General features: G+C 42.1%; 1 protein-coding gene across 1 annotated transcript in view; it reads left to right on the forward strand.

Moving 5' to 3' along the window:
- The window catches only part of Klhl31 (kelch like family member 31), a 37737-nt gene that overhangs the window by 740 nt on the left and 10996 nt on the right, over positions 1 to 26001 (forward strand). The window lies entirely within an intron of this gene.

Here is a 26001-nt window from a genome sequence, read left to right on the forward strand (position 1 = left end):
CTCCCCAAAATATTCTTGACAAAATTGAACCCCTACCCCCGCAAATACCCTACATTTGTTAGTTGACAGAAAATAAATATAGATTTTTGTACTAAATGTGCACATATGGTTATCTTGATTTATGTTTCACATTTTTAAAAAATCATTTTGGTGACGAAGCGACAAAGTGGAATCCCTGTTTCGGTGGACTTAACTAAAAATGGGCAGCTTGGGTCATGTCTGTTTCTATTCCGGGAGGCAGAGCTGACGGGCCCCAACAGATGCAGCCCTTGGAATGCATCAGGGACAGGGAGCAGGCACAGCTGATTCTCACCCTTAGCCAGTAGTCCTGTGGTATCCCAGTCCTGGGGCATGACAGTGACAGTGATGCTGCAGCACACGTGCGCACTCAGGGTGGTGGGCAGTGGGAAGAATGCTCTCACACAAGTGACCACTGTTCTGCAGGCTTTGCCCAGAAACCAGGTTTCTTTGAGAAGAGGAATGATTTTATGTACAGTCAGTACTTTGACACAAACTTGCCCACTTCCCGGTGAGGGTACAGTTAGGTTTTCAGTTCTTGGCAACATCAGCCCAGTGGTTCTAGATGTGTTTTTGGATTGTGTATTTTTTCAGGAACTTAAAAGAGAAAACAAACAAACAAAAATCTTTGAGCCACTTTACAGCAAAGTACAATGAAGACATGTGGGCTGTGGGCTTCGGAATAGTCCTCAGAGCTCATGACCCATCTAGAAACAAACCCAGAGTGGCACTACAGATAAAAATGCAGAGAACCCCATTCAACTTGAACCTCCTCATAAACTGCCAATACAAACCAGCTTTTAGGACAAGGATTTCTAATGTATACGTATCCCGGTTTATCTGAAATTCTAAGTACACCTCTTATATTTTATTTGTTGGGTGATAACATACAACTAGTTGAGTAGATCCTGTGTAAATCTTGTCAGACTCATCTCTATCTGAGAAAGAGTTGATTCTGGGGGTTCAAACAGCTGTTTGAGAGGAAGTAGTCCCAGACAAGATCCCAGCACCTCTGGCAAAAGATGCCAGTGAGGTTATAGAATTAGTGGGAACATAGCTCCAACCTGTGAAAAGGTTAATCTAAAACCCTAAATGCCATATTTCATTCAAGCCTTGCAGATGGTTAGAGCAGAATTGATACCAAAATTCACTTTCAGTTCTGTGATAAGCAAAGAAATTTGAGGCTTTAAGACTCATTTTCCACAGGCCATAGTTGGGGGGGGCGTGTTATAAACTCAATTTCTAACTCCCTTACAAACATAAAAGACAAAGAAATCAAAGAAACACCTCTTGTTAAAACTTTGCTGGGCCCGATGGCGCATGTTTTTAATCCCAGCACTCAGAAGGAGAGACAGCTGGATCTTTGTGATTTTTGAGGCCAACCTGACCTATATAGAGAGGCTCAGTCTCAAAAAAAAATTTTTTTTCAACAAAACCAAAATCTCTCTTTTTTTGATGCTGTATCTTAGACTCAGAGAATCAAATTGTAGCTGATTTTGTGTTTAGAGTCTCAATGTCTGTAAATAAACCAAAGCACAGCTCCTACTTACGTTAAATGTATGACACTGACGATATTTATTTTTAAGAAAAAAGTGATAATTTCATGTTCAATCTGACCCCTACAAAGAAGTACTTAGTCATCTAATCACCAAATTAACTCATAAAAGCCTCCCCTCTCGGCACTTATATTTTTGACTAGCCCAACCTCCTGGAGTTTTGTATCCTTAACACCTTAAACAGGGAAACCCCACAGGATTTATGCATCCTCAAAAACTTTACTTCTCACTCAAAAACACTTTGACAACTGGGGCTGGAAAGAACTATTTCACAGTCTCCATGTGTACAATTTGATTTTATAAGCCATAGGTCTTTCTCACTCTGTCTCAATTTTCTCACAATGGAAAAAGCTAGTTTTTCCTCTTCTATGGGCTTTAACTGACCTTGGATTAAAGAGAAGCAAAATAGAGGCTGGGTGTTGTGTGGGTTTCAATTTTGTTCCAACACACATGGCATATGAATTGCATGATTATAGAAAAAAGTTTTAACTCTCTGAATTTTGATTTCTCCATTTGTAAAATAAGCATAGTACAAGATTTTTATTTTAAGACTTCTGTGTCATTTAAGCTTAGAAAATCAAATTATATAAAGTAGATACCCAAGACGCTAACATACAATAAGCCCTATGTATTGATTATATCATAGGTATAGACTACTACGTAGAGAGATGGAGGTATCTATTTACATTTAAACACATATAGATACACACTTGACGGTTTATATTTTGGAATTATTAATGTACTTAAATTTGGCAAGTATAAAAGATGATGGACAATGTGATTATTTGCATAAGCCTGCCCAGCTGTTAATCAGGGATAGACTATATTATACCATAATTATACCTCACTGTGAAAATTGCCTAGGACACAGGAGCCATGTGGGCAGAGAGGAAGGGCCTGTGGAACTGTGTGGTATCCATCCTTACCATGCTCCCTAGTTCCAGGGAGAACTCTTCTTGAGTATGGGAATGGAGGAAAGGAGACAGTGGCACTATTGTCAGCTACTATTAAATGTTATTATACCCGGGTACCCTCCAGGTACGGAGGCAGAGCTTCAGAAGGCTCCAGTAGGGCAGGAAGTCTCTTTTAACTCTCTGCACCCCGTGCAAGATCTTTTCTTTAACCCTCGAAGGAAGAGGCACTGCTCATCCCATCTCACAAGCTTCGCTGCTATGGATGGCCTGTTCTTTTCAGCATTTCCTGCTATGGCAGGAACCCTGTGAAAAACACAAGCCATCGGTAGTTCCAAGACCACTCTGAAAAGCTCTTCTTCCCTTTGAGCATAAAGGTGGGATCATCAGAGCCACCGTGAGCAAGAAGAACAACTCAACACGTGATTCAGGAAACTGGGAAAAGAATCTTGAAGCCCCTCTTCAGGGTAGCTTGGTGAGAGCTCGGAACTCACTCCTCAGCGCTGGGTGATCTGAGCAGAACCTCCTAGGTAAATGGGAAACATGATATGATCAGGCTACCAAATGCTGGCACACAAATTGGCTTGCTACGAAGCATAAACTTAGTTCATAGCGGGAAAAGCAGTAAAAATCATGTTAAATGCTTTTCCAGCTTTCAGTTCAATAAAAAATAATAGAATGCATCCAGAATTTATTCTGAAATAGAAAAGAAATATTCTAAATTACTATAGGCAAATGAGTAAATTAAAATGAGTTAAGTTGGTCAAATATACATTTGATTCATTTTAATTTACTCATTATATATATATATGTGTATGCATATATGTGTGTGTATGTGTGTGTATATATATGTATACACACACATATATATGTATGTATGTATATATGTATATATGTATGTGTATATATATGTGTGTGTGTGTGTATATATATATATATATATATATATGCATTGGCATATCACCCAGCAATATTATTATATTAGTCTTTTCCAGGGAACCATATTGTTCAGATTTCATAGGTGACTTGTTGTTTGTAACAAAATCTCAATTGTTTGATTTTACTAATGACTCAAGAGCCTGATGCTGGGTAAAACCTGATGGCTCAAAGAGGCAGAGAAAGCACCCTGCTGACCTTCCTCTTCAGCCGACATCCCAAAAGGAAAAGGAAGTTCTCCTTCTCCACGTGGTCTCCAAAATCCCTCCAACTAAATGCCCCTCCCTTCTACTTCCTGTGTCTCTCTATCCATCTTCCTGACTTCCTCTTACTCTCTGTGGCTTTTTCCTATGTTCACTCCCTGTCTGACTGGTAGCTGGCTCCACCTATGGTTGACTTTATTTAATCCTGTTTACAAAACAGAAAGCTCTTGGATTAAAGGTGTATGCGAGCACTGAACCACCTCACGACTAAAAACAGTTTTTTGGTTTTGTTTTTTTTTGTTTTTTCAGTAAATAACTCAATCTCATAGTCCACAGTGTGATCAAATATCCTGTACCAGTGCATTTCCCCAGACTTATCTAGAGGACATCATCTATTAATAGACATCCTGAACCTCCAGGGGTTACAGACTTTCTTCTTCATCTTCCATGATTTTACCTGAGCCTTAGGTACAGGAGCTGTGCTGCAGATGTATAGGCTGGGCAGAGCCTATACGGTGTGCTGGGCACCCCACGTTCACTCATTCTCTGCATTTTGACAGTTGTGGATCTCTAGAAAAGTTTCCAGTTCTTGCAAAAGGAAGCTTCTTTGATGAATGGCAAGAACCCCCCCCCCACTCCCCTACCCACCCCCTCCCCTACCCACCAACTCCCACTTCTTGGCCCTGGTGTTCCCCTGTACTGGGGCATATAAAGTTTGCAAGACCAAGGGGTCTCTATTCCCAATGATTGCCGACTAGGCCATCTTCTGCTACATATGCAGCTAGAGACACGAGCTCCGGGGTACTGGTTAGTTCATATTGTTGTTCCACCTATAGGATTGCAGACCCCTTCAGCTCCTTGGGTACTTTCTCTAGCTCCTCCATTGGGGGCCCTGTGATCCATCCAATAGCTGACTGTGAGCATCCACTTCTGTGTTTGCCAGGCACCGGCATAGCCTCACAAGAGACAGCTATATCAGGGTCCTTTCAGCAAAATCTTGCTGGCATATGCAATGGTGTCAGTGTTTAGAGGCTGATTATGGGATGGATCCCTGGGTGTGGCGGTCTCTACATGGTCCATCCTTTCGTCTCAGCTCCAAACTTTGTCTCTGTAACTCCTTCCATGGGTGTTTTGTTCCCAAATCTAAGAAGGGGCAAAGTGTCCACACTTTGGTCTTCATTCTTCTTGAGTTTCATGTGTTTTGCAACTTGTATCTTGTCTCTTGGGTATTCTATGTTTCTGGGATAATATCCACTTATCAGTGAGTACATATCATGTGAGTTCTTTTGTGATTGGGTTACCTCACTCAGGATGATACCCTCCAGGTCCATCCATTTGCCCAGGACAAGAATTATTCTTATTGATGGGTATAAGGATGGGCACTTAGAAAATAGAAATACATTGGTGTAGAAGTTTGAGAGTAGTAATTTCTCCTCTTGTGCTCTTGTGTCTGACCTCTTGAGTCAGGGGTAGTTGGCCAGGTTTACAGTAGCAGGCATGAGTTCTCGCCAGTTGACTCAGCCTATACAGCTGTTGGTTATTCCCACGATAAAAATGTCACTATTTCACCATTTGGGGTATCTTGCTTGTTCATTCATGTTGGTGGACCATGGGCTTTATAACTGGGTAGGGATACTGACTGCTCTTACACCTTGGCAACTTACATAGCACCTTCTGATTCTATGAGAGTCAGTCCTTGAGGATAAGGCTTGCAGGTCAGTTCCAGCTCTATCCCTCCAAGTCCTATGTCTATGTTGAAAGGGCATGGTGTCTTCAAATACAGGTCCTTACCTTCAAATTCTGGAAGGTATCCAAGAGCAGCAATAGCTTATATTGTTGGGGGGGGGGTGTCTCTTGGACTCTGCTGACCAACAACGCTGGAGGAGGGTTCTCAAACTTAGTACTGGAATTTTTGTTAGATCATCCATGGCTCTTGGGGGAACATAAACCACCCAAGTGGTGTAGCTTTTAAATATGTATCTATATATAATTTTAATTAAACATACAATAGTGTGATTCCCTATATCTTTTCAAACCTTCTTAGTGTTATTTATTCCTCTCTTCTCCCTCTGTATTGTCCTTCTCCAGCCCTAGTCAAAGCCTCCCAACCATTTTTCCCATCCTCCCTTCATAGTACCTGTAGCCCACCATTCCCCACTCCCTTGGTCCCATCTGACTCACCTGATTTCTGTGGTTACTACAGGTTACATATTTACCTGTATTCATGACATACCTCACCGTATTCATTACATACATCTCAATATCTGGGGCTTAAAATGAGAGAACATTAAACTTTCAAAGTTTCTTAGTCTGCTTTATCTCACTCAGTATATTTTCTAGTTCCATTTAATTGCAAGTCTCATGACTTCATTCGTTTTCTTTACAGTAGAGTGTATTCCATGGTATGCATGTATCACATATTCATTACTCATTAATCAACTGAAGAACATTTAGATTGTTTTAATTTGCATTTCCCTAATTGTTAAAGATGATAAATACTTTCTGAGGTATCTCTTAGCCATTTTTGTTTATTCTTTTGAGAACTCTCTTTTCAGATCCACAGCATACATTTAGTTGGCCTTTTGTTTTCTTCACTTTGCTTCTGAGTACACACACACACATATTATATATATAAAATATAAAATGTGTATATAATATATATATAATATATTGTATATATTTATAATTATGTATGTGTATGTGTATATATAATTATATATTTGTTTCTGAGTATACATTATACTCATATATATATATTTATACATTCTGAGTATACATTATATATTTATATATAAATAATCTGCATATCAATCATCTGTCAGATGCGTAGCAAGCAAAGATTCTCTCCTAATCTGTGGACTTTGTTTTTACTTGATTTTTTTCTGTACAAAATAATTTTCATGACATGAAGTCCCACTTGTCAGCTGTTGGTCTTAATTCCTCTGCAAATGGAATCCAATTCCGACGGCCCTTTCCTATACATACATCTCGTGGGCACTGCTTATATTTCAGCATTTCAGGTCCCACATTGAGGTCTTTGATTTGGAATTAATTTTATGAAGGGAAATAGATACAGGTCTAATTTTGTTCTCCTACACATGGACAGTTTTCCCAGCACCTTTGTTGAAAATACTTTCTTTTCTTCAGTGTAAGTTTTTGGCGTTTTGTCAAATATCCAATAGCTGTAGTTGTATGTATTCATGCTTAGATCTTCTATTTTGTTCCACTGTTCTTGTGCCTGTCTTTGTACCAGTACCATACTGGTTTTACTACAATATCTCTGACATCTATCTTGAAATTTGGAATTGTAATCCCTCTGAGGACTATTCTTTTTGCTTAGAATTGTTTTGGCAGTCTGGAGTGTTTGTGACTCTGTGTAACTTTTAGGATTGTTTTTTAATTTCTAGGAAGAATGGTGTAGGCATTTTGGTTGAGATTGCACTGAATCTGTAAACTGCTTTTGTAGTCTGATCATTTCACAGTAGTAATTCTACCAAGCCATGAACATAAGAAGTCTTTCCATTTTCTTGTGCCTTTCTCAGTCTTTCTTCAGAGACTTAAATTTTTCATTGCAGTGGTCTTTCGCCTCCTTGGCTAGGTTTACATCTAGATATTTTAACTCTCCAAGGCTATTGTGAATGGGAGTATGTCCATGATATCTCTCTCTCTCTCTCTCTCTCTCTCTCTCTGTATCTTGGCTTTGGTGTGCAGAAAGGCTACTGGTTTTGTAAGTATATCTCGTACTCTGCCACTTTGTTGAATTGTTGATTACTTCTAGGTTTTTGGTGGATTTTTTTGTAGAATATCTTATGTATAATATCATATCATCTGCAAAATATAGATGATTTGACTTTGTTTCCTATTTGCATCCCTTTAATTCCCTTCTCTTGTCTAATGTTTTAAGCACTATGTTGGAGAAGACTGAGGGACAGTGGACAGCCCTGTCTCATCCTGGTTTTAAGGGGATCACCTAAAGCTTTCTCCCACTAGGACACTGCTGGCTGTGGGCTTGTTATATGCCTTTACTGTGTTGGGGTATGTACTCTTCAGTCCTACTCTCTCTGGGACTTACATTACTATGAAGGCATGTTGAATCTTGTCAAAGGCTTTTCCTGCATCTACATATATAATCATGGGATTTTAAAGAGAATTTATATGATTTATTACACTTATAGATTTATGTATGTTGAACCATCCTTATATCTCAGGAATAAGCCAGCTTAACTTGGTGGACACCCTTCTCCACACATGCCTGAATTCAGCTTGCAAGGCTTTTTTTTAAATTTTTAATATTTTTATTACATATTTTCCTCAGTTACATTTCCAATGCTATCCCAAAAGTCCCCCATAGCGCCCCCCACTTCCCTACCCACCCATTCCCATTCTTTTGGCCCTGGCATTCCCCTATATTGGGGCTTATAAAGTTTGCAAGTCCAATGGGCCTCTCTTTCCAGTGATGGCCGACTAGGCCATCTTTCGATACATATGCAGCTAGAGACAAGAGCTCCGGGGTTCTGGTTAGTACATCATGTTGTTCCGACAATAGGGTTGCAGATCCCTTTAGCTCCTTGGGTACTTTCTCTAGCTTCTCCATTGGGAGCCCTGTGATACATCCAATAGCTGACTGTGAACATGGACTCTTGTGTTTGCTAGGCCCCGGCATCGTCTCACAAGAGACAGCTATATTTGGGTCCTTTCAGCAAAATCTTGCTAGTGTATGCAATGGTGTCAGCGTTTAGAAGCTGCTTATGGGATGGATCCCTGGATACGGCAGTCTCTAAATGGTCCATCCTTTCATCACAGCTACAAACTTTGTCTCTGTAACTCCTTCCCTGGGTGTTTTGTTCCCAATTCTAAGAAGGGGCACAGTGTCCACACTTTGGTCTTCATTCTTCTTGAGTTTCATGCGTTTAGTAAATTGTATCTTATATCTTAGGTATCCTAAGTTTTGGGCTAATATCCACTTATCAGTGAATACATATTGTGTGAGTTCTTTTGTGATTGTGTTACTTCACTCAAGATGATGCCCTCCAGGTCCATCCATTTGGCTAGGAATTTCATAAATTCATTCTTTATAATAACTGAGTAGTACTCCATTGTGTAAATGTACCATAATTTCTGTATCCATTCCTCTGTTGAGGGACATCTGGGTTCTTTCCAGCTTCTGGCTATTATAAATAGGGCTGCTATGAACATAGTGGAGCATGTGTCCTTTTTACCGGTTGGGACATCTTCTGGATATATGCCCAGGAGAGGTATTGCTGGATCCTCCGGTAGTACTATGTGCAATTTTCTGAGGAACCGCCAGACTGATTTCCAGAGTGGTTGTACAAGCTTGCAATCCCACCAACAATGGAGGAGTGTTCCTCTTTCTCCACATCCTCGCCAGCATCTGCTGTCACCTGAATTTTTGATCTTAGCCATTCTGACTGGTGTGAGGTGGAATCTCAGGGTTGTTTTGATTTGCATTTCCCTGATGACTAAGGATGTTGAACATTTTTTCAGGTGCTTCTCTGCCATTCGGTATTCCCCAGGTGAGAATTCTTTGTTCAGTTCTGAGCCCCATTTTTTAATGGGGTTATTTGACTTTCTGGAGTCCACCTTCTTGAGTTCTTTATATATATTGGATATTAGTCCCTTATCTGATTTAGGATAGGTGAAGATCCTTTCCCAATCTGTTGGTGGTTTTTTTGTCTTTTTTTTTTTTTTTTTTTTTTTTTTTTTTGGTTTTTCGAGACAGGGTTTCTCCGTGTAGCCCTGGCTGTCCTGGAACTCACTTTGTAGACCAGGCTGGCCTCGAACTCAGAAATCCGCCTGCCTCTGCCTCCCGAGTGCTGGGATTAAAGGCGTGCGCCACCACGCCCGGCTGGTTTTTTTGTCTTATTGATGGTGTCTTTAGCCTTGCAGAAGCTTTGCAGTTTCATGAGGTCCCACTTGTCAATTCTCGATCTTACAGCACAAGCCATTACTGTTCTATTCAAGAATTTTTCCCCTGTGCCCATATCTTCAAGGCTTTTCCCCACTTTCTCCTCTATAAGTTTCAGTGTCTCTGGTTTTATGTGAAGTTCCTTGATCCACTTAGACTTGACCTTAGTACAAGGAGATAGGAATGGATCGATTCGCATTCTTCTACATGTTAACAACCAGTTGTGCCAGCACCATTTGTTGAAAATGCTGTCTTTCTTCCACTGGATGTTTTTAGCTCCCTTGTCGAAGATCAAGTGACCGTAGGTGTGTGGGTTCATTTCTGGGTCTTCAATTCTATTCCATTGGTCTATTTGTCTGGCACTATACCAGTACCATGCAGTTTTTATCACAATTGCTCTGTAGTAGAGCTTTAGGTCCGGCATGGTGATTCCACCAGAGGTTCTTTTATCCTTGAGAAGAGTTTTTGCTATCCTAGGTTTTTTGTTATTCCAGATGAATTTGCAGATTGCACTTTCTAATTCGTTGAAGAATTGAGTTGGAATTTTGATGGGGATTGCATTGAATCTGTAGATTGCTTTTGGCAAGATAGCCATTTTTATAATGTTGATCCTGCCAATCAATGAGCATGGGAGATCTTTCCATCTTCTGAGATCTTCTATAATTTCTTTCTTCAGAGACTTGAAGTTTTCATTATACATATCTTTCACTTCCTTAGTTAGAGTCACGCCAAGATATTTTATATTATTTGTGACTATTGAGAAGGGTGTTGTTTCCCTAATTTCTTTCTCAGCCTGTTTATTCTTTGTGTAGAGAAAGGCCATTGATTTGTTTGAGTTAATTTTATATCCAGCTACTTCACCAAAGCTGTTTATCAGGCTTAGGAGTTCTCTGGTGGAATTTTTAGGGTCACTTATATATACTATCATATCATCTGGAAAAAGTGATATTTTGACTTCATCTTTTCCAATTTGTATCCCTTTGATCTCCTTTTGTTGTCGAATTGCTCTGGCTAGGACTTCAAGTACAATGTTGAATAGGTATGGAGAAAGTGGACAGCCTTGTCTAGTCCCTGATTTTAGAGGGATTGCTTCAAGCTTCTCACCATTTACTTTGATGTTGGCTACTGGTTTGCTGTAGATTGCTTTTATCATGTTTAGGTATGGGCCTTGAATTCCTGATCTTTCCAAGACTTTTATCATGAATGGGTGTTGGATCTTGTCAAATGCTTTTTCCGCATCTAACGAGATGACCATGTGGTTTTTGTCTTTGAGTTTGTTTATATACTGGATTACGTTGATGGATTTCCGTATATTGAACCATCCCTGCATCCCTGGGATGAAACCTACTTGGTCAGGATGGATGATTGTTTTGATGTGTTCTTGGATTCGGTTAGCAAGAACTTTGTTGAGGATTTTTGCATCAATATTCATAAGGGAAATTGGTCTGAAGTTCTCTATCTTTATTGGGTCTTTTTGTGGTTTAGGTATCAGAGTAATTGTGGCTTCATAGAATGAGTTGGGTAGAGTACCTTCTGTTTCTATTTTGTGGAATAGTTTGTGAAGAACTGGGATTAGATCTCCTTGAAGGTCTGATAGAACTCTGCACTAAACCAGTCTGGTCCTGGGCTTTTTTTAGTTGGGAGACTATTAATGACTGCTTCTATTTCTTTGGGGGATATAGGGCTGTTTAGATCATTAACCTGATCTTGATTCAACTTTGGTACCTGGTATCTGTCTAGGAACTTCTCCATTTCATCCAGGTTCTCCAGTTTTGTTGAGTATAGCCTTTGGTAGAAGGATCTGATGGTGTTTTGGATGTCTTCAGGATCTGTTGTTATGTCTCCTTTTTCATTTCTGATTTTGTTAATTAGGATGCTTTCCCTGTGCCCTCTAGTGAATCTGGCTAAGGGTTTATCTATCTTGTTGATTTTCTCAAAGAACCAGCTCCTTGATTGGTTGATTCTTTGAATAGTTCTTCTTGTTTCCACTTGGTTGATTTCGCCCCTGAGTTTGATTATTTCCTGCCGTCTACTCCTCTTGGGTGAATTTGCTTCCTTTTGTTCTAGTGCTTTTAGGTATGTTGTCAAGCTGCTAATGTGTGCTCTCTCTAGTTTCCTTTTGGAGGCACTCAGAGCTATGAGTTTTCCTCTTAGAAATGCTTTCATTGCGTCCCATAAGTTTGGGTATGTTGTGGCTTCATTTTCATTGAACTCTAAAAAGTCCTTAATTTCTTTCTTTATTCCTTCCTTGACCAAGGTATCATTGAGAAGAGTGTTGTTCAGTTTCCACGTGAAGGTTGGCTTTCTATTATTTATTTTGTTATTGAAGATCAGCCTTAGTCCATGGTGATCTGATAGGATGCATGGGACAATTTCAATATTTTTGTATCTGTTGAGGCCTGTTTTGTGACCAATTATGTGGTCAATTTTGGAGAAGGTACCATGAGGTGCTGAAAAGAAGGTATATCCTTTTGTTTTAGGATAGAATGTTCTGTAGATATCTGCCAGATCCATTTGATTCATAATTTCTGTTAGTTTCACTGTGTCCCTGTTTAGTTTCTGTTTCCATGATCTGTCCATTGGTGAAAGTGGTGTGTTGAAGTCTCCCACTATTATTGTATGAGGTGCAATGTGTGCTTTGAGATTTACTAAAGTTTCTTTAATGAATGTGGCTGCCTTTGTATTTGGAGCATAGATATTCAGGATTGATAGTTCCTCTTGGAGGATTTTACCTTTGATGAGTATGAAGTGTCCCTCCCTGTCTTTTTTAATGACTTTGGGTTGGAAGTCAATCTTATCAGATATTAGAATGGCTACTCCAGCTTGTTTCTTCATACCATTTGCTTGGAAAATTGTTTTCCAGCCTTTCATTCTGAGGTAGTGTCTATCTTTTTCTCTGAGATGAGTTTCCTGTAAGCAGCAAAATGTTGGGTCTTGTTTGTGTAGCCAGTTTGTTAGTCTATGTCTTTTTATCGGGGAGTTGAGTCCATTGATATTAAGAGATATTAAGGAAAAGTAATTGTTGTTTCCTGTTATTTTTGTTGTTAAAGTTGGCATTCTGTTCTTGTGGCTGTCTTCTTTTAGGTTTGTTGAGGGATTACCTTCTTGTTGTTTCTAGGGCGTGGTTCCTGTCCTTGTATTGGTTTTTTTCTGTTATTATCCTTTGAAGGGCTGGATTCGTGGAGAGATAATGTGTGAATTTGGTTTTGTCGTGGAATACTTTGGTTTCTCCATCTCTGTTAATTGAGAGTTTGGCTGGGTATAGTAGCCTGGGCTGGAGTTTGTGTTCTTTTAGTGTCTGTATAACATCCGTCCAGGATCTTCTGGCTTTCATAGTGTCTGGTGAAAAATCTGGTGTAATTCTGATAGGCTTGCCTTTATATGTTACTTGGCCTTTTTCTCTTACTGCTTTTAGTATTCTGTCTTTATTTAGAGCATTTGTTGTTCTGATTATTATGTGTCGGGAGGTATTTCTTTTCTGGTTTAGTCTATTTGGAGTTCTGTAGGCTTCTTGTATGTTCATGGGCATCTCTTTCTTTAGATTTGGGAAGTTTTCTTCTATAATTTTGTTGAAGATGTTTGCTGGTCCTTTGAGTTGAAAATCTTCATTCTCATCCACTCCTATTATCCGTAGGTTTGGTCTTCTCATTGTGTCCTGTATTTCTTGGATGTTTTGAGTTAGGATCTTTTTGCATTTTACATTTTCCTTGATTGTTGTGCCGATGTTCTCTATGGAATCTTCTGCACCTGAGATTCTCTCTTCCATCTCTTGTATTCTGTTGCTGATGCTCGTATCTATGGTTCCAGATTTCTTTCCTAGGGTTTCTATCTCCAGTGTTGCCTCATTTTGGGTTTTCTTTATTGTGTCTACTTCCCTTTTTATGTCTAGTATGGTTTTGTTCAATTCCATCATCTCTTTGGATGTGTTTTCCTGTTTTTCTGTAAGGACTTCTACCCGTTTGATTATGTTATCCTGTTTTTCTTTAAGGATTTGTAACTCTTTAGCAGTGTTCTCCTGCAATTCTTTAAGGGATTTTTGTGCTTCCTCTTTACTGTCTTCTACCTGTTTACCAGTGTTCCTTTATATTTCTTTAAGTGTGTTATTAAAGTCCTTCTTGAAGTCCTCTACCATCATCATGAGATATGCTTTTAGATCCGTGTCTAGCTTTTCCGGTGTGTTGGGGTGCCCTGGACTGGGCGAAGTGGGAGTGCTGGGTTCTGATGATGGTGAGTGGTCTTGGTTTCTGTTAGTAAGATTATTACGTTTACCTTTCGCCATCTGGTAATCTCTGGGGTTAGTTGTTGTCGTTGTCACTGTTTAAAGATTGGAGCAGAAGCTGTGTTCCACTCACCAGCAGTCTCAAAATCCTGTGGCGGGGGTCGTGGGTAGCTGGCGGGTGTCAGCTGACCCTGCGCTCTAGCTACCCCGGTGCTGGTCCGGCCGGAAGAGGCCTGTGGTCCTACTTAGGCCGGTTTTCTGCTTCCCTAACTAATGCAGTCTCAGGTCCCGCGCGCAATTGGATTGGAGCAGAAGCTGTGTTCCACTCACCAGAAGTCTTAAGATCCTGTGTGGGTGTTGTGGGTAGCTGGCGAGTGTCAGCCGACCCTGCGCCCTAGCTACCCCGGCGCTTTTCTCGCAAGGCTTTTATTAGGGATTTTTACATCATTTTCATCAGGGATATTGGCCTGCAGTTTTCTTTGCCTGTGTCTTTACCTGGTTCTAGTATTACAGTAATACTGGCTTTGTAGAAGGACTTTCGACGTGCTCTTCCTGGTTCTATTTTTGCGTAAAATGTTTGTTACTCTTCTTTGAAAGTCTAGTGGAGGGGGCTGGAGAGATGGCTCAGTGGTTAGGAGCACTGACTGCTCTTCCTGAGTTCAATTCCCAACAACCTCATGGTGGCTCACAAACATCTGTAATGGGATCTGATGCCCTCTTCTGGTGTGTCTGGAAACAGCTACAGTGTACTCATATACATAAAATAAATAAATCTGGAAGGAAGGGAGGGAGGGAGGGAGGGAGGGAGGGAGGGAGGGAGGGAGGGAGGAATTCTAGTAGAATAGACACTCAGCTCATCTGTGCTACACCTCTATTCTTGCGTGCATGGCCATCCACTGTAACACAGTAAATACCTTACAGCTGAGAGTAATGATCATCACAGCAGAGCTTCGGTGATTTCATGAGTGTAATGTCCACACGTCAATTTACAATATTCCTCCTCATCCTTAGCCCATACTCTGCCCACTCTTCTACAACGTCCCCTGAACCTTGGAGGGGTAATATAGATGTCACATACAGGACTGCACACTAACAGTTCCCTCAGTTCTCAGCACTTTAGCCAACTAGGTTCTGTGCACTAGCTGACACCACTGCACTATAAAGCATCTCTGACCAAGGCTGAAAACAGCACCAGGCTATGGCTGCCTATAAGCATAAATATTTAGAAGACAGTTTGACAGTGCATCCAGTTACCCAAGCATCCATAGCAGATTCCTCCCTAAACCTAAGACTTTCTTCAACCTTGGCTTTTGACCAGGCTTCATATCGGGTATGAATTCCCTCTATGGAAGGAGACCTCAACTCCCAGCAGAAGGCAGTTGGTTAGCCCCATAGCCTCATGCCAATACTGTACCACTGTACACAACTCGCTGGGTAGCACAGGAAACCACAGTGTGCTGGGTGAGAATGTTGATAGCTTTTCTTCCCATGGAGCCTGGTAATGCCTTCCAGCATGCTGAAAGTTAGCCAGCAGGGAGGAGACTTCCAGCTCAGCTCGGCTCCACCTTAATTCCTCTGGGTCCCCCTGGTCAGCAACTTATATGGATATATAGTAAAAATAAGATTGGGGGTTTTTAGATAAATAAGCCACAGTTCTAGAAATAGCATTAGTCTATTCTACCTCTCTTTATATCCCTTTTGAACTTATTACTTTAATTGGCCTACAAGGTAGTTAGTTTCCATATGGCTTTTTCATGGTATCTCCTAAGCTTTTGGTTAATTCTTCCCCTACCTTCTCCTGCCTTCTGTCTCCCTCCTTTCATCCCTGCTTAACCCTTTCAACCCTAGTCACTCATACACACACACACACACACACACACACACACACACACACACACACACTGCTGTGATCCCAATCCTACTGTGACAGTGGCCCTATGCTTCCACGTCATTCTTTTCAGGGCTAGCTGACCCAGCAGGTGAGGGCCTTGTTTTCTTTGTGAAGCCAACAGAGACTGAAAGAGTTCCAAAGGTCACTCTGTGGATAAGTAATAGAATTTGTACCAGGCTTTCATCGCCTTCAGCTTGAAATGTGATCTAAATTCCCTTGTAATCTCTTCTTTCAGTCATAGATTATATAGAAGCATGTTATTTGATTTCCTAAGTTCGGGTGTTAAGTAGCTTTCCTGGATAACCTGTGATTATTTTTAACTTCATTCCATTGTTGTCAAATAGTGTATTCTACACAGGAGCCATCTGGTGTGATTGCATTCATGCTGGCTGAGGCATTTTGGGGTGACTCACGGTTGCACATAATGTTCCATTAAGTCAGTGATTAGTAATGTTCAGGTTTTGATAACTGACTCTTTTTTCTTGTTCCATCAGTTGTTGGGTTAGCTTTCTCATCTGTAACTGTGAGTCGCTTGTTTCTCTCTATGACTGTGTCACTTGTTATTTCAGATACCATGAAGCTCCATAATTATCAACATAGGCATTTATGAACATTACATCTTCATGTTGAATTTATATTTGTAACATCATGAAATTCCATCACTAGTAAAAATTCTTTTTTGTTCTTTAAGTCTGTTTTACCTATTATCAACATAACCACTAGAATTTTATGTTAATTATTGCCTTTGAAATAGTTTTATAACCACTTATTTTTCTACTTACCTGTGTCTGTATAGGAGTCTTTTATAAATAGCATGTATCTTACGCTTGCTTTTGTTTATCTAATCTGGCAACCTGTGCCATTAATGTTTAATATAATCATTAATACCTTTGTTTAACATTACTCTGCTGTTTGTCCCCTCCACCTTTCTTGGCTTTTTTGAATTCTCAGCTGTACTCAATGTGTCTCTAGAGCTCTGTTGTCCAATAACAACGGTCATCAGCCACTTCTGGCTACTAATCCCTTAAAATGTGGCTAACCCAAAGCAAGGCAAACTGAGGTCTAAAATGTACACAGGGGTTTGAAAATTTATTGTGAAAATATCATATTAGCTGTTATTAGCATTAATTAGCTATTAATAGCATGAATAACAAATTTATCAAAATTGCATGTGAAGTGACAACATTTTACAGATGCTACAGTAAATAAATCACTTGCTAGCATTAACTTCAACTATTACTATTTTCGCCTTTCGGATGCAGCTACTCAGAGTTTTATATTACACATATGATTTATACTCCTGTAGGACCATACTGCTCTAGACTAGTGGATCTCAACCTATGGACCAAAACCCCTTTGTGTGTCGAACAACCCTTTCACAAAAGTGCCCTAAAACCATTAGAAAACACAGATATTTGTCACTTACAATTCATTATCATTACATATTATAACTAATAAAAATAGTAAAATTACAGTTATTAAGTAGGAATAAAAATATTTTTATAGTTGGGGTTCTCTAACTTAATTATTTATTCTAGCTAGCTCCTATAAAAGACAAAATCTTGGTATTTTATTTATAAGCTGTAAGCCTAGACTGGACAGCTTCTGAGCTTTTCAAACATACATCCTGGCTGTATGTCCCTTGTTACTTGCTGTGTGAGTCTCACCCAGGCTGCCTTTTCACTCCATCAGCCTGTGCCCTCCAGGGGCACTTCTCTGTGGACACGTGCTAACGGTCCATCTCCTCTTGTGGCGGTCTCCTCCTCTCTCCATCACCTTTCTCCTTCTTTCCCCGGTCTATCCTGAGATTCCTTACTGGATCCTCAAGTCCTACCTTTCTCTCCCTCCTGCCCCATCACAGGCTCTAGCTTTTTATTAACCAATTAGCTTTAAATTGGGAGCAAGGTTTATACAACAAAGGCTGGTGTGTGTGAGGATTCTCTCATCTGGGGGCAACCAGATCTTGGGGGTACAGAATTTAGCATTTGTGTACACAGCATCAGACCAAGCCCAGGAGTCAGTCACCACAACAGGAGGAACTGTATTAAAGGGTCGCAGCACTAGGAAGGTTGAGAACCACTGCTCTAGACACTTCGGCCATGCACATAAAATTTCCACAGGCTTTCTACATTCGTGTTGGGCTAAAAGTCATCAAAACTCTGTTTGCAGCTGCTGGCTCCCTACAAAAGCATCCTCACTTGTTGCTCCAGTGTCTTCAGTAGCTTCTCCTGCTCCTCCCATCCCCACTCTAACTTCTAGCTAACAGTTCTAATATTGTAAAACTCATTGGAAACGCATTAAGGGAAAAGGCCTCGCTCGTGTAAAAATGACACAGAGACTAACAGGGTAGAAGAAAACATTTAAAACCATAAATAAGAGATCCTTGATTCTACAGTCCATCAGTCACCCTCATTCAGAATCTTCTGCTGAAATTTTCCCGCAGAGCCTCAGCATATCAAAATGTAAACAAACAAACAAACAAACAAACAAACAAAGAACTTTCCTTCAGAAGTCTCTCACGATGCCCCTGATCCCATCATGGTTTAGAACTGAAGAATTGTTCAGGGCATCTTGGGGTGCTCTCTGAGACCCACTTCAACGCTGTGGCCTTAGTCCTTTCTGGCTAGCAGGGCCTCTGCTTTATCAGTTATCTGTGTTTTAAATATCACCTCTACACCTACACACCACTAAGAAAAAAGTATCTAATAATAGATAAATAAAATGTTCTTAGTTAGGGTTCCTATAGTCACCTTAACTTTCCACTTCATCATCAAAGGAAGTCAGGGCTGAAACCTGGAGGCAGACACTGATGCCGAGGCCATGGATTGCTAATTATTGGCTTGCTCCTCATGGCTTGCTAAGCCTGCTTTCTTATAGAACCCAGGACCAGGAGCCCAGGGGTGGATCCATCCACAATTTTTAAGATTCACTAATTAAGAAAATGTCCTGCAGGTTTGCCCATAGCCTGATCTTCTGGAGGCATTATGTTGGTTGAGGTTCTATTCTCTCTGAAGACTTTAGCCTGTATAAAGTTGACATAAAGCTAGCCAGCACAAGGCTACTTAGCCATTTAGTCTAAAAGCAACACAGATCACTCTTCCGGGTCCAGGGTTTCTCTGAAAGCCCATTATGTGCACAAATAAAACACTGGCTATCTGGGTTCTTCCAAGGACCCTGACAAGGCCTACATCTCCTCGGCTATAAATGTAGCTTCTGGCTTTCATCTAGCATTTGTCCCATCTTGTCTTGCAAGCACAATTTACATGTTCTCTGGGCACCATCATTTCCAGAAAACTGCTGCCCATCCATGCAGTAGTGGATGCATATCTTATAGCTCTGTCCCGCGCTGATTTTCCCGCCAGCAAGAAACAACGCGGCACACAAACAGGATCCTTCTGTAGCAAGCTTTAATGCGTCTTGAGAGGGAGAGCATCAGCTTCACAAGGCGGAGACCCCAAGCCCGAAAACCGCCTCCCTTATATAGGAGATTTCTCTCGCCTCGGACGTGGCGATTCTCTATAGGCCAAATTCTTGTCACCCGAGGTGACGTTGTCAGGCGGGCAACTGGCACCATGAACGGTTAATGCCAGCACATGCGCGGATCACTTGTTCATCTCCAGAGGCAGGCGATGTCGGTGCCATCTTATAATGGCGACGATGTGGGGTGGCGCCCCACATCTCCCCCTTTTCTATACAAAGGCAAGCCAGCCACCCATTCAAGGAGGGCGGAAGTAGAGGCCGAATCCCCAAAGATAATTTAAAAACAAAAGATATGTGCAGGGGTCTTGTCTAGGCTCTAGGTGGGACCCGACATACTCCTGACCGATCTCTCTGTCGTTTTTCTTGAGGAAGGGACACTAGGACAGGCAACCCTTTTCAAGACGGCATGCTTCCCAGAGAGAGCGGGGGTATCTCTCTGTGCGATGCTTAGCTCAACAACCCTCATGGGCTGCTCAAACCGGGCACTCATCCTCGTGCGACGCATAGAGATGCTGAGGGTGCAAGAGCTGCCTGGCCGGCGACCGGCTGCTAACATCCACTGCCGTTTTAGTGCCGCAAGCCAGACTTCCGCTGACCTTCCATGCTCTAAGGCCATGAGTGCCTGAGTTATCATAATTTTTTCTCTCTTGCTTTTACTATAAATTTTGCAAATTAGCCAAAGCATAAAGCCCAGTCCGAGGCAGAAAAAGGCTCCAAACATTCCCACCCCCACCCACTCTTTAAAATAAGAAAATGCTGAAGAAATCCAGGAGGCGAGGCCTTTGGTGAGGGACAGGTCTAGGCGGGTGGAGTTGACTTGTAATATCGCTGTTCGGAGTTCCCGCAGGGTCTGGTCAAATTCAACTGTCCAATTCTGTAACAAATGCTGGGATAAAACTTTAGAAAGATTAGCAGCCCGTGTGAAATTGTCATACTGTACAGAGGTCACACAAAGACCTGGCAATCTTCTTTCGCACCCTAATTGGGCAACTTGCCACAAAACATCTAATTGCTCTTGGACTAAATCTATGCGTTGATTCACTAGCAATAACCTGCCTTGAATCTGGGTATAAGCTAGATGTCCAGCCTCCATGGCCGTGGTCACCGTAGAGGACAATTTATTTATGGTGGCAGCCGACCGCACCGTGCCCGAAAGGGTCAGGGCCGAAGCAGTAACCGATGCTGTTACAGCGGTGGCTGCGATGATGCCCACAATTACGGCAGAAATTCCAAAATCTCTCCTTTCTCTGAATAATGCCATTGAACTTGGGGCCTCCACAGGAACAGGCACAAATCGGGGCAGGCGTGCTACCAGGGCCAAGGGGAACTCAGAAGCATTCCAGCACAGAACATAATAACATGGTTGCATCATACAATCAAGCTTATCGGAATTACTTGGCAAGGAAGCATTACTAACAATCTAAAGAAAAGGGGGCCATACGCATATTGGCATCCTGACCAAGGCAAAGGGGAATGCGAGTCCTCCTTTGCATGGCAGAACGGGGCCAACTTTGGTTGTCTGAGACCTTCAGAATAATTAGCCCAAATAATTCTGTAAAATTCCCGCCCCAATGTGTAGCATTTGTCCATCCATTAATAATATTTGACATAGATTGAGTATGTAACCCAATATAACTGGGCACCGTCCCATTGATGCTAAAGCATAGGCTACCCAGAAGGTAGTGAGTTCTATTATCCACTACTCGTTCTATTTGAGAATCCCAGGGCAAAAACGGAAGGCCTAATTCTTTATCAGTAATAAACAAGCGAGGGAAAACTTGGGCGTTATACATCACCGGCATTGGAAGTGGGAAGGTTGACATGATTCCCCATCGAAACTCATGTGTCCTTATCGTTGGCGCTAGGGTTATCCACAGAAAGGTCAGGAGAATGATCATCTTCTTGGTTTATACTTCGTGTTAGCCGCTCCGGGATCCAAAAAGGATTTTGTTCACTCTGTGGAAAAACACAAACAGCTCCCCTGGATCTTATTAGGATAGGATCCGGGCCTTTCCATTGATTAGTCAACACATCCTTCCATTTTACCAATTCTTTTGGTCTCTTTGGTTCCGAGCAGTGGCGCTCTGCAGCGCTCCTTCCTGCATCGTCCAGGTTTAAGAAATTTAGAGTAAAGAGTGCCATGGATAGTGCCACTCTTGGGCCAGGGGGCAACTCTGTTATCGCTCCCCCTTTCTGTTTAAATAAATAGGATTTGAGCGTTCGATGAGCTCTTTCAATGATGCCTTGTCCTTGAGGGTTATAAGGAAGTCCAGTGATATGGGTCACCTGCATTTGTGCACAGAATTGTTTGAATTTATTTGAGGTATAAGCAGGTCCATTGTCTGTCTTAAGACATTTTGGTCTACCCCAGGCACTCCAGGCCTCGAGGCAATGTTGAATTACATGAGATGTCCTTTCTCCTGAAAGTGGAGTTGCAAATAACACACCAGAACAAGTGTCAATAGACACATGAACGTATTGCGTCTTACCAAAAGATGCAATATGAGTGACATCCATCTGCCAAACTTGTAGGGGGGAGAGTCCCCTCGGATTGACACCATAATGAGGTGTGGGCAGAAACTGACAACAGTTTTGGCACTGTGTGACTATCTCGCGGGCTTCTTTCCTTGTTAAAGAGAAGCGCCGGCGAAGTGTTTCAGAGGTAACATGAAACTTACTATGAAAATTTTTGGCGGCCTCTAGTGGTGAGGATAGTGCTGTGGCCACAAGTCGCGTAGCCTGATCTGCCAGCTCATTACCCTCTGTCATGGGGCCAGGGAGTCCAGAATGGGCTCTCATATGTACGATATAAAAGGGATGTTTTCTTTGTAATAGAAGGTTTCTAATCTGTTCAAAGGTTTGTGCTACCCTACTAGAAGGTTTTATTAGGCCCGCAGTTTCTAGCAGGCGAACTGCATTAACCACATACAAGGAATCAGAAATAATATTGAGCGGGCAATCAAATTGCTGTAAAACTTCTAATACTATCAAACACTCAACAATTTGAGGGGAAACCTCCGAATATTGTCTGATATGGGTAATGTTATTAACTACATAGGCCCCTTGCCCGGTTTTGGAGCCATCTGTATAAATTACAAGACCATTTTTAAGTGGGAAATGACTTGTTACTTTGGGAAAAACTAATGGATGGGTCAGGGCAAAGTGTAACAATGGGTGCTTTGGATAATGATTATCAAATTTTCCACTAAATGTGACACATAGAATGGACCAATCATTAGAAGCAGCAGCTAACACCTGTATTTGATTAGGGGTATAGGGAATGACAATGATATTAGGTTCAAGGCCGAAGTATTTGATTGTCATTTTTAATCCCTTTAATGCTAATTGTGCTACTGCGGCCGGATACCAATCGATAATCTTTGCAGGGGAGGCTTGTGGATGAACCCAGCATAGGGGCCCCTCTTGCCAAATGACAGCAGTTGGTAAGCCTCGAGTGTCCAAGATACATAACAAAACCGGCTTGGAATAATCTATTCTAACAAGCTGCGCTTGACTTATTGCTTTTTCTACTTTATTAAGTGCCTCCACTGCCAAAGGATTCAATTTTCTAGGAGAGGTGATATGAGAATCCCCTTCCAAGATATCAAACAGGGGTTTCAATTCTGTTGAAGGGATTTTTAAAAAAGGTCTAAGCCAATTGATATCTCCCAACAATTTTTGAAAGTCATTTAAAGTATGTAAATTATCCATCCTGATTTCTATTTTTTGTGGCTTAATAATGTTGGGCTGTATAAAAGAACCTAGAAACTGTCCAGAGTCTGCCAATTGCACCTTTTCAGTGGCTATCTGTAGCCCCCATTGCTCTAATGTTTTCTGTAACACAGGAAAAACCTGTTGCAGTACAGATGGATTCTTATGGCAAAGCAGGACGTCATCCATGTAATGGATAGACACTATTTGTGGAAATTGTCTCTTTATCGGGGCGAGTGCTTGGTCTACATACAGTTGGCAGATAGTAGGGCTATTGGCCATCCCTTGGGGCAAGACTCTCCATTGATACCTCTTATCTGGTTCTGTATGATTGATAGAGGGGACACTAAAGGCAAAGCGAGGTCTATCCGCAGGGTGTAACGGTATGGAAAAAAAGCAATCTCTGATGTCTATAATGAGGATGTTCCAGCCCTTAGGAAGGGCGGACAGCATAGGTAATCCTCTCTGTACAGGCCCTAACAGGGACATCTGTCCATTTATAGCTCTTAAATCATGTAACAGACGCCATTTGCCAGACTTTTTCTTTATTACAAATATGGGGGTGTTCCAGGGGGAAGTAGAGGGTTCAATATGGCCGAGTTTTAGTTGTTCTGCAATAATTTGTGTTACAACGCTCAATTTCTCGGAGGTTAGCGGCCACTGAGGAACCCACACAGGATCCTCCGTTTTCCATGGTATAGGTCGTACTGCCTCAGTGGCGCCTAGGAAAAACCCAGGCCTGCTCTGTCCTTATTGGCCTTGTGTGAGATTGGGCGCGGTTCGCCTTGTTCATGGCGTCCCAAACCCTGGCCTTCTTGATAACCCATTTTCTCCATCATTTCTCTAAGACGTAATGAATAATCATTGGTCAGAGTCAGTCCTAAATCTGTCATGACATCTCTCCCCCAGAGATTTACAGGTAGGGGTAGAACGTAGGGGGAAAAGCATCCTTTTAAACCCTCTGGTGACGTCCAGACCAGCCGGTTGGTACTAATGTCTGGACTGGATTGATACCCCAGGCCTTGTAAAGAATGAGAAGATTTTGTCACTGGCCAAGCTTTAGGCCACCAATGTGTGGAAATAATACTCTTATCAGCTCCGGTGTCAAGAATGCCCTCAAAATTTTTACCATTTATGTTAAGGATTAATTTCGGGCGCGAATCAAGTGACAATGTCAAATAGGCCGAATCCATTTCTGAAGATCCCATAAGTTTTTTATCTTGATTGGGTAATTCTCCCAGCAGCGGGAGGAGGAGGAGCTGAGCAATCCTGTCCCCTTTTTTAATAGAAAATACACCATGAGGGCTGGAGCATAGAATCTGCATATTTGGGATGTGTTGATTATCTGTTATGCCTGGATGGACTATTAGTCCGCATGCGGTAAGGGCACCACGGCCAATGATAAGTCCCACCGCGTTGTCCGGTATGGGAGGCCCTAAGGGCATGGCAGGGACAGGTTGAACCCCCATCTGAGGTGTTAATAAGATTGAGGTGGTGGCGCACAAGTCCATTCTTGTGCCTTGGCTTGATCTGCCTCCTCGCTCAGGGGACTGGTCCCAGCGAATTGGGTCCCGTATTTTTGAGGGCCCCGGGGCCGGGGGCCCGCAGGCCCGTTTTTTGGCTCCTGTCTAACAGGGATAGCAGGCGGGAGGAGGTTGCCTTTAATGTCTCTAGTTGATCTGCATTGACTGACTGGATGGTAACCCTTTCTACATCGGGAACATAGGGTAAGAGTTCTCTGGTTTTGCTTAGGTGCTCGGCAATCTTTTGCGAGATGCCCTGATTTCCCACAGTTGAAGCAGGTGCGACTGCTGCCCCCCGTAGGGGGAGGTCGCCTTTGTGCCTGTAAAATGGCTGCGGCGAGCCCAGAGTTACTCAACGGTCCACCAATCTCTCTACATATTCTAAGCCATTCTGACAATCCCTTGTTTTTCCTCGGCGCTATTGCACTTCTGCACTCCTGAGTGGCTTGTTCAAAGATTAATTGCTCTATAAAGGGTCCGGCACAATCAGGATCCCCGAAAATCTTTCCTGCTACCTCCATCATCCTGGCCACATAGTCTGAGAATGGTTCCTGAGGTCCCTGTATAATCTTGGTGAGCTGATTACTAGTTTCTCCTTTACGGTTGAGTGATTTCCATGCTCGTATAGCAGTACTGGATATTTGGGCATAAGCTCCCCAATGATAATTGACCTGATCTGCTGCATAAGGACCCTGTCCTGTAAGGAGTTCAAAGGTCCAGTCTCTTTGCTCTGGGGTCAGGGCTGCAGCATTAGTCCTAGCCTGGGCCTGGGCCGCCTCATGCCATAGGGCCTTCCATTCCATGTATTGTCCCATGCTTGGTAGCACAGCTTTCGCCACTGTTTGCCAGTCACTGGGCGTCAGGGCGGTTAATGCCAGTCGATCTAACTGCATTAGAGTAAAACTGGCATTTGCTCCAAACTTTCTAACTGATTCTGCAAGCTCCTTTATTTGGTTATAATCAACAGGAGCATATACTCTCCCACCATCTTGCTCATAGACAGGGTAAGCGAGCCTGAGCTTGCGATGCACCTTTTCAGGTAACAATGAGAAAGCTTTAGGGCGTATCTCATAAGGTGGTGGGGCAGAGGGAACTGTCTGTACGGGATTCCTGGGTAAAGCATTAGGTTTTGTTGAAATGGCAGGTTTAGAGGTCCGTTTATTTAACGGCCTCTCATCAGGATAATACCTCTCTCTCTCATATCTGGTTGCTTCCTCATCAAGTTCTTCCTCTTCCTCTGTATCTAGTCTCCCACTCTCTGCTCCGGATGACTCTTCAGAGCTTTGAATATTGAGTGCTTCAAGCTCTTGGGTTGGGTACAACCCAGGCTTAGATATAGGTTGAAAAATCGGTACTCCCTCGGAGTCCGATTCCTCATGTGGGGAGGCAGGTATACTGCTTGTTCCCCTCTCTCCCGCCCTCTTAGGCTTCCTGGGAGGTCCTTTTTCACTTTTATTCTTTGGGATCCTCTTCCTAGTTTGTGCACGTGCACCCATCCTCTCACTACGCTCAGATTCTGACATGCCATCCTGAACAGTCTCCAACGCTATTTGTCCCTTTTTTCTGACTTCCTCACATGTTTCATCCTCAAGGCAGTTTTTGATCATCTTCCAAACTGCTTTGGTGC

Source organism: Mus caroli, unplaced genomic scaffold, assembly GCF_978045245.1.
Source record: "Mus caroli unplaced genomic scaffold, Mus_caroli_1 scaffold_11, whole genome shotgun sequence".
In the NCBI taxonomy this organism is placed as follows: domain Eukaryota; kingdom Metazoa; phylum Chordata; class Mammalia; order Rodentia; family Muridae; genus Mus; species Mus caroli.